The following is a 9,284-nucleotide window of genomic DNA, read 5'->3' on the forward strand; positions in this document are numbered from 1 at the left end:
GGAAGAAATAGAAAGTCTGAACAGACCAATAACAAGCAGTGAGATAGAAGTGGTCATTTAAAAAAATTACCAACAAATAAAGTTCAGGACCAGGTGGATTCACAGCTGAATTCTATCAGACATTCAAAGAAGAATTGGTACCAATCCTACTGAAACTACACCAAAAGATGGAGAAAGAAGAGATCCTCTCTAAATCATTCTATGAAGCCAGTATCATCTTAATACCAACAACAGGGAAGAACATAACAAAAAAAGAAAACTACAGACCAATATTCCTGATGAACATAGATCCAAAAATCCTCAACAAAATACTAGCTAACCAAATCTAGCAGCATATCAAAAAGGTAATCCACCATGATCATGTGGATTTCATACCAGAGATTCAGGATGGTTTAACATGGGCAAGTCAATAAATGTGATACACTACAGAAACAGAATTAAAAACAAAAATATAATCATCTCCATAGATGCAGAAAAAGTGTTTGACAAAATCCAGCATCCCTTTATGATTAAAACCCTCAGCAAAATTGATGTAGAAGGGATATACCTTAACATAATAAAAGCCATCTATGACAAATCCACAGCCAACATTACACTGAATGGAGAAAAGTTGAAAGCATACCACCTGAGAACTGGAACAAGACAAGGATGCCCACTTCCAACACTTCCATTCAACATAGTACTGGAAGTCCTAGCCAGAGCAATCAGACAAGAGAAAGAAATAAAAGGCATCCAAATTAGTAAGAGGAAGTCAAACCGTCAGCCTGTAATCCCAGCACTTTGGGAAGCCGAGGGTAGTGGATCACCTGAGGTCAGAAGTTCAAGATCCGCCTGGCCAACATGGTGAAACCCCATCTCTACTAACAATACAAAAAATTAGCTGGGCGTGGTGGTGGGCATCTGTAACCCCAGCTACTCGGGGGGCTGAGAGAGGAGAACTGCTTGAACCTGGGAGGCGGAGGTTGTAGTGAGCAAAGATCATGCCATGCACTCCAGCCTGGGCAATAGAGTAAGACTCCATCTCAAAAATAAATAAATAAATAAATAAATAAATAAATAAATAAAGATTTTAGGTAGGACATTTGACCCAACTTCATTTTTGTGAAAGGTGCAGAATCTGTGATAATTCCAAAGGAGTATTCTCTTAAGACAAGGTCAAAATATGGTTAATGTCAGAATTCTATCTCTTTCACCCAGGCTGGGGTGCAGCGGCACGATCTCATCTCATTGCAACCTCTGCCTCCCGGGTTCAAGCGATTCTCCTGCCTCAGTCTCCTGAGTAGCTGGGATTACAAGCATGCACCATCCCGCCCAGCTAATTTTTGTATTTTTTTGTAGAGACAGGGTTTCACCATGTTGGCCAGGCTGGTCTCAAACTCCTGGCCTCAAGTGATCCGCCCATCTCGGCCTCTGCCCTTCTCGACCTCCCAAAGTGCTGGGATTACAAGAGTGAGCCACTGCACCCAGCCAGTAATGTCAGAATTTTAAAACTTGGTAAACAATTTTTCTGCCAAAACACCAGCATCCAGGGCCACCCCAAGGGGACTAACATGACATTTGGGTCCAGTAGTAGGACTGAGTCCAGGCACTGCCCCAAAGTGATGAGAAAAGGTCACATCTGAAGAGTTTGCCCAAGGGGTAAAAGATGCTCTCCTTTTACTAAAACATTCGTCAGGCTCTGTTTGACTAGGCCTGACCTTGAGCTTCCCTCTCTGTCCTTGTAGAATCCAATTAGAGCAAGAATCCTGCTAAGTCAGTTTAGTGAAAATCCCCCACCCTAGATATCTCACTACCCTCAATATTTTATCACCTTGACCTTCCTTTGGCAATAATCCTATCAAGTCAGTTTAGCCAGAAATGCCCTTTACCCTTGAGGTTTCTTCTTACTAATTTCCCACCCACTGACCTCTTCCCTGTCCCTTGGTTGTAAAGGCCCAATTGTCCTTGTTGGAATGGGAGTCAAGTCTTGTCTCTATCCCTCACTGCAAGACCACATTGTAGTGGTCTCATCACTGTGGTCCCTCTTGAATAAAGTCTGCCTTAATGTCTCTACCAAATGGCCAATATTTTTTTCTTCTTTTTGTTTTAGTTTCAGTTTTTTGGTTTTTGTTTTTTTGAGATGGAGTTTCACTCTTGTCACCCAGGCTGGAGTGCAATGGCACGATCTCCGCTCACTGCAACCTCCACCTCCTGGGTTCAAGTGATTCTTCTGCCTCAGCCTCCCAAGTAGTTGGGATTACAGACATGAGGCACCATGCCCAGCTAATTTTTGTAATATTAGTAGAGACAAGGTTTCACCATGTTGTTCAGGCAAGTCTCGAACTCCTGACTTCAGGTGATCTGCCCCCTCGGCCTCCCAAAGTGCTGGGATTACAGGCGTGAGCTACCACACCTGGCCCACTTTTGGTTTTTACAGAGATGAGGTCTTGCTGCATTCCCCAGGCTGGTCTCAATCTCCTGGCTTCAAGCAATCCTCCCATCTTGGCATGGTGGCTCACACATATAATCCCTGCACTTTGGGAGACCAAAGTGGGAGGATCACTTGAAGCCAGGTGTTCAAGACCAGCCAGGGCAACATAGTGAGACCTCGTCTCTATGAGGAGATTTTTAAAAATTTTTTAAAATTTTTTTAAACTTAGCCAGGCATGGTGGTGCATGCCTATAGTCCCAGCAACTTGGGAGGCTGAGGAGGGAGGATAGCTAGATCCCAGGAGTTGGAGGCTGCAGTGAGCTATGATGGCGTCACTCTACTCCAGCCCAGGCAACAGAACAAGATTCTATCTAAAAAAAAAAAAAAATTCCTTTCATTTTTTGCAAATATAGAAAGAAAGAGCGGGATGAAATGGGAATGAGCCAAGGTAGAGTAGAGCTACACTGGGGCCCTGCAAGAGCAGGGTCAGGAGGGAGGCCAGGAGAGCCAGGAGTTTCTGCCAATGGCTCTGTGGGATGCTGAAGCTGGCTTTAATACCATGTCAGCACTGATCAGCTGCCCTTGAGCAGTGATCCAGAGAGCCACTTCCTCACTATCTGAGAGAACTTCCCTCCGACAAAGGCTGTAAGCACCTCCTCACATCTCTGTCCCTGCCCGCCCCTGACTTCTCTGCAGAAGAGAACAGCACATAGCAGGCATGCACATAGCAAGCATTCACTGAATGAATGATTGTGTGGAATTTGCAGACTAGTTAAAATGCAATCACAACAGCACCAAAGTAGCATTGTCTTCCCAGGCAATGTTCCTTTTCATTTACTGTAAGCTATGAATAGACAACCACTGTATCTCAAGGATAAAATCATGAAAAGCAAGCACATGTGTAGAACTTATTGACTGAGTAAAACAGAACCTATTGAAAGTGGCATGTTGACAAGTATACATAATTGTTACCATATTGCATGGTAAATAAGCTTAAATGGTCAGTCATTCTCATAAATGACCTCTGTTAATATTCTTACCCAGAAAAGCAAACTTTACAGTTTTATTCTTTTGCTAGTTCTGCAGTATTTATAACTGATATCAATGTCAACTCTCTTCCGTATATTTCCCAGCTGTCATTTAATCAAATATCCTTAGAATGTTGAAGTTGAGCTAGAAACTCAGAGGTGTTCAATGTGAGCCTCCACTTTTAACACAGAAAATCTTTTTACAGTATCCTTCATCAACACCCCCATACACACAGAGAGAGACAGAGAGAGAGAGCTTTAATCAGATGCCTCCAGCTCGCTACCTCCAAGCTAGGTGCCCTAGGAACTCTAGAGCCTTGACATCAGAAACTCCAAGTCTAGGGCTGAGTCGCCTGCCCAGAGGTCAAGGTCACACACAAGAAGAGGAAATGAAGGTGAAGAGCATTGGCACAGGAAAATTCCTGGGCATGTGAGAATTTTGGATTCAAGAAATAAAATGAGATGAGTTAGAACTGGAGGGAGGAGGAGGGAGAAGGAAAAGAAATGACCTGGTCCCCTACTGTTTCTTTTAACTCCATTCTGCTGTACATCTAAAGCAGATTTACTTTCCCAGCCAGTTTCTGCAACAATGAGTCAGTGGCCAGGAGAAATCTATCTCCACCTCCCTAAAAATACTAACTTGCTATTGCCAGATGTTGCTCTAACCAGAGACAGAGCACTCCCAGACCCCAGTGACACATAGAAGTCTTTTATGGGCAAATACCTAGAAGGCAGAATTTATTGATGTGAATGAGTTTCTGTCAATGTGTAAAAAAGATCAGGTATTTTTCTGTTTGGACAGAGAATCAGCCAGATGGCAAATAATTTAGGCAAGAGCAAAAGAAAAAGAAAGAATAAGTTGTGCAGAGGGAAGTACAGACATAGGACTGTTCTGATCCGGGCTTTTCCTGATGATTGATCCTATTTCCAGCTGCAACGTGTATTGTATTTTTCTATGAGTTTGCTTTTTTTTTTTTTTTTTTTTTTTAGAGGAGTCTAGCTCTGTCACCAGGCTGCAGTGCAATGGCGCGCGATCTCAATTCATTTCAACCTCCGCCTCCTGGTTTCAAGTGATTCTCCTGCCTCAGCCTTCCGAGTAGCTGGGACTACAGGCACACGCCACCATGCCCAGCTAATTTTTGCATTTTTAGTACAGACGGGGTTTCACCACGTTGGCCAGTATGGCCTCAATCTCCTGACCTTGTGATCTGCCTGCTTCAGCCTCCCAAAATGCTGGGATTACAGGCGTGAGCCACTGCGTCCGGCCAAAAATAACCTAGCTAGATTACTCGCTTTCTTTCCTAAGCCACCTGACCCTGTAGGTCTATCTGATGTATGTCTTATTGTGTGCCTCACATTGTATTGGGGAGTATTAATGGCTTCCTTCACTAAACCACAAACTCCCTGAAGGTAGACAGCGTCTGGACCTAATATCTCTCTTTAAGATAATTGGGGTGTAGAGCACAGTGGGCAGAGGGACCAGTGATGGGGGTCCCCAAGACTACCCTCAGGTTCAGGGACACTTCAGAAAAATTTGCAGAATTCAGAAAAGCTATTATACACATGGTTATAGTTCATGACAGCAAAAAGATACAGAGACCAATCAGCAGAGGTAAAGAGCACATTAGTCAGGCCGAGCAAGCTGGCTCGCGCCTATAATCCCACCACTTTGGGAGGCTGAGGCTGGATGATTGCTTAAGCCCAGGAGTTCAAAAGCTTGGGCAACATAGTGAGACCCTGTCTCTAAAAAAAAAAAAAAGCACATCAGGCAGAGGCTGGGAGAAGAAAGACCAACTGTCTTCTTCTCATTCTAGATGTCCTCTCCTCTTCTCGTGGGTTATACAGGCAGCACCTGTCATTCTCCCAGCAATGAGATGTGATGCCAACCTGAGAAGCTCACTTGAGCCTCAATGTCCAGGATTTTTATTGGTAGTCAGTCACACGGGCATAGAGCACCCACATGGCTCACCCTAGTTTATCAATCTCCAGCCACTCTAGATGTCAACTAGATACTGTGTCACCCAAGTCCCCCACCATAAATCACATTGCCAGCATGAACTACCTGGGTGGCTCAAGGTCCCAGGTAAACAGAAACACTTTCATCAGGCATGACACTCCAAGGGCTTAGAGGTGATCTCCCAGGAGCAGTCAAGGGCCAGCCCTTTCTTTGTTAAGTGCAGGGTTTGAACACCCCAGACCTGCTGTGTCAACCCTTTATTGTGCAGGATCAAAGGAAGATAAACTGCACCATAGGTGCATGTGCTTACCAATCAAAGGGGTTTCTAAGGAAGTCTTGCCTAGTACTAAGCCAATTTAGCCAATCTCTCAATTTCAGTGAGAATCAATTCTGGCTAAGGATGGAATTCATGTAAATAGGAACAGATAATTTGCTAGTGTTAAACTTTTAAAACATTCTATTTAAGAAATAAGCAGGCTGGGTGCAGTGGCACACGCCTGCAATCCCAGCACTTTGGGAAGCCAAGGCAGGTGGATCATGAGGAGTTCAAGACCAGTCTGGCCAAGATGGTGAAACCCCATCTCTACTAAAAATACAAAAATTATCCAGTCATGGTGGCGGGTGCCTGTAATCGCAGCCACTCGGGAGAATCGCTTGAACCTGGGAGGCGGAGGTTGCAGTGAGCTGAGATCACACCACTGTACTTCAGCCTGGGCGACAGAGTGAGACTCCGTTAAAAAAGAAAGAAAGAGAAAGAAAAGAAAAGAAAAGAAAAAAGAATGAAGCATATGCTGCAAAACGATGTCTTTCACCTTAAGGCAAACTTTAAAAAGAGATGAGGGCTTATATTTCAATATGGTGGACACACTAATGCTTTCTCTAAAAGCAGTGGGACTCTGCTGTAACAAAAGATTGGAAGTATAAAATGAGGCCAGGTGTGGTGGTTCATGCCTGTAATCCCAGCACTTTGGGAGGCCAAGGCAGGCAGATCGCTTGAGTTCAGGAGTTTGAGACCAGCCTGAGCAACATGGTGAAACCCTGTCTCTATAAAAAATACAAAAATTAGCTGGGTGTGGTAGCATGCACCTATAGTCCTACCTACTTGGGAGGCTGAGGTAGGAGGATGGATTAAGCCCAGGAGGTGGAGATTGCAGTGAGCTGAGATTGCACCACTGCACTTAAGCCTGGGTGACAGAGCCAGACCCTGTCTGAAAAAATAAATAGAATATGTATATATATATATAAACTTTTTTTTTAAAAAAAAGGAACTATAAAATAGAATACACCTATGTCAAAAAGGGAATATAAAATGTCTCTGAGGCCAGGCATGTAGCTCACGCCTATAATCCCAACACTTAGGGAGGCTGAGGAGGGCGAATCACCTCAGGTCGGGAATTTGAGACCAGCCTGACCTACGTGGAGAAACCCCGTCTCTACTAAAAATACAGAATTAGCCAGTCCTGGTGGCGCATGCCTGTAGTCCCAGCTACTCGAGAGACTGAGGCAGGAGAATCGCTTGAACGCGGGAGACAGAGGTTGCGGTGAGCCGACATCATGCCGCTGCACTCCAGCCTAGGCAGCAAGAGCAAAACTCCACCTCAAAAAAAAAAAAAAGTCTCTGAAAGGAAGTGGATGGGAGTCAGGTGATGGATAAAATAGGCTAGCAAAGATTTGGCCTAGTTGAGCAGTTCTCAAAGTGTGGGCTAGAACCCCAGAGGTCCACTAGATCTTTTTGGAGGATTCATAAGTCATTATTATATTTTCATAATAATACTAATATATCATCAGCCTTTTTCACTTTGTTGACATTTGCGCTAATGGTACAAAAGCAATGGTGGGTGAATTTCATGTGCTTTCCATGAATCCAGACAGTGGCACTAGACTGTACTAGTAGGCATTGTGTTATTCATTCCCATGTACAATCCGGAAAAAAATCAATTTCACTTAAGAATCTTGTAACAGTTTTTAACTTGTTGAAACAGCAAAATTAATAATTTTATTAATTTAATCTTTATGTTTTGGTGTAGAAGAATATCCACAATTAACAACAAAAAAGGCTATTAAAATACACCACTCTTTCCCAGCTACGTATCTGGGTGAAGCCAAATTTTCTCTCTATACTCCAACCAAAACAACATATCTTTGAAGAGTGACTGCAGAAGTAGACATGAAAACCCAGAAGCCTTTTATTAACCTAGATGTTAAAGAGATTTGCAAAATGTAAAACAGCGCCACTCTTCTCACTAAATTGTTTTGTTTTGCTTTGTTTTGGAAACTGGAGTTATTTTTCAGGGGGAAAAAAAAAACTACTTTTTTCCCAACCAGCATGTAATGATTCTATTATTGTTACTTGAAACTAAATGAATACATAACTTTTTTGTAATTTCTTAGTTTTAATTTCTGATGTAGTCAATATTGGTAGATATAACCCAGATAAATAAAATCTCACTGGGGTCCTCAAACATTTTTAAGAAGGTAAAGCTGCCAGGCATGGTGGCTCACACCTGTAATCCCAGCACTTTGGGAGGCCAAGGCAGTTGGATCACCTGAGGTCAGGAGTTTGAGACCAGCCTGGCCAACATGACAAAACCCGGTCTCTATTAAAAATACAAAAATTATCCGGGCATGGTGGCACGCACCTGTAATCTCAGCTATTCAGGAGGCTGAGGCAGGAGAATCACTTGAACCCGGGAGATGGAGGTTGCAGTGAGCCAAGATTGCGCCACTGCACTCCAGCCTGGGGAAAGAGGGAAACTGCCTCAAAAAAAAAAAAAATAAAAGAAAGGAAGGTAACGTGTCCAGAGACCAAAACATTTGAGAGCCACTGGCCTAGGCCATGCTTAGAGAAATATGCAGTCTGTCTGACAGCCTTGGAGGCTTTGAAGGCTGAGTCCACTAAGATAACAAAGGGTGACACTGAGAAATGGACCTGAAAGCCTGGGATAATCTGTGTGTCAGTATGGGGGACAATTGTGTCTCTGCTCCTACTCCTTTCCCCACAAAGCACAGGAGTGCACCTTTCTAGGGTAAGTAACTGTCTAACTTCACCCAGGACAGTCTTGTTTCAGCACTGAATTTCCCATGTCCTGAGAAATCTTTCCTGAATGTAAAAGGTCCCTTTTTTTTTTTTTTTAAATCATAAGTGGAGAAATTGGGAGAAAAGTACAGAAGCCCAAAAAATAGGAGCTGCAAGTGATACTGCTTTTAGTGTCAAATAGATATGGCCCATATTACTCACCTTCCAAAGACACTATCACTGTCATCTCCCCTGACCACTGATGCTGCTAACAGCAATCTGTAGTTCACAGTACTGGATCATCCATTGTTAGCTCACTCTGAGTGATGTGACTTCAGAGTGCAAGTTAAGTGTGTTGTAATTTTTTCTTTGTCTGTGTAGTAACTGTTGAGCTTTGTATTAAAATACTGCTATTTTAGTTTTTTACATTGTGAATACTGTGAACATGTTTTCTAAGAGTTCAGATCATCAAAATGAGAATGACTACAACACTAACACCAGCATGACCCAGATATCATCAGACAAAAAGGGAAAACAACTGTGCTATGTTAATGACAGTTGGAAGGACACAGGTAACTGGATTAGGAAGGTAAATAATCAACACAAAGCATGCTGCACAATATGCCAGAAAGAATCTGGGATTGGGCACAGTAGAAAAGTGGATGTGGAAGCACCTATGGACACCACATCTCAAAAGTCTGGGATGAGACAGGCAAGTACTTCTCAATCAACCAACTTTCCTTGTTTTCTGTTTTTGGATTTTTTTGGAGAAAGCATCTCCCTCTGTCACCCAGGCTGGAGTGCAGTGGCATGGACACAGCTCACTGCAGCCTCAGCCTCCCTTACACAAGCAACCCTCCCACCTCAGCCTCC

At 43.3% G+C, this 9,284-nt stretch overlaps 1 long non-coding RNA gene across 1 annotated transcript in view; it reads right to left on the reverse strand.

The window, feature by feature from the left end:
• Nucleotides 1–8,675, reverse strand: part of LOC134810674 (uncharacterized) — a 47,247-nt gene extending 38,572 nt beyond the window's left edge. Inside the window, exon 1 of the long non-coding RNA XR_010159239.1 lies at nucleotides 8,634–8,675. This is a non-coding gene — a long non-coding RNA (uncharacterized LOC134810674). The remainder of the gene's footprint in view (nucleotides 1–8,633) is intronic.
• Nucleotides 8,676–9,284: the final 609 nt, after the last annotated feature.

The sequence above is a fragment of the Pan troglodytes genome, chromosome 7, assembly GCF_028858775.2.
Source record: "Pan troglodytes isolate AG18354 chromosome 7, NHGRI_mPanTro3-v2.0_pri, whole genome shotgun sequence".
NCBI lineage: Eukaryota > Metazoa > Chordata > Mammalia > Primates > Hominidae > Pan > Pan troglodytes.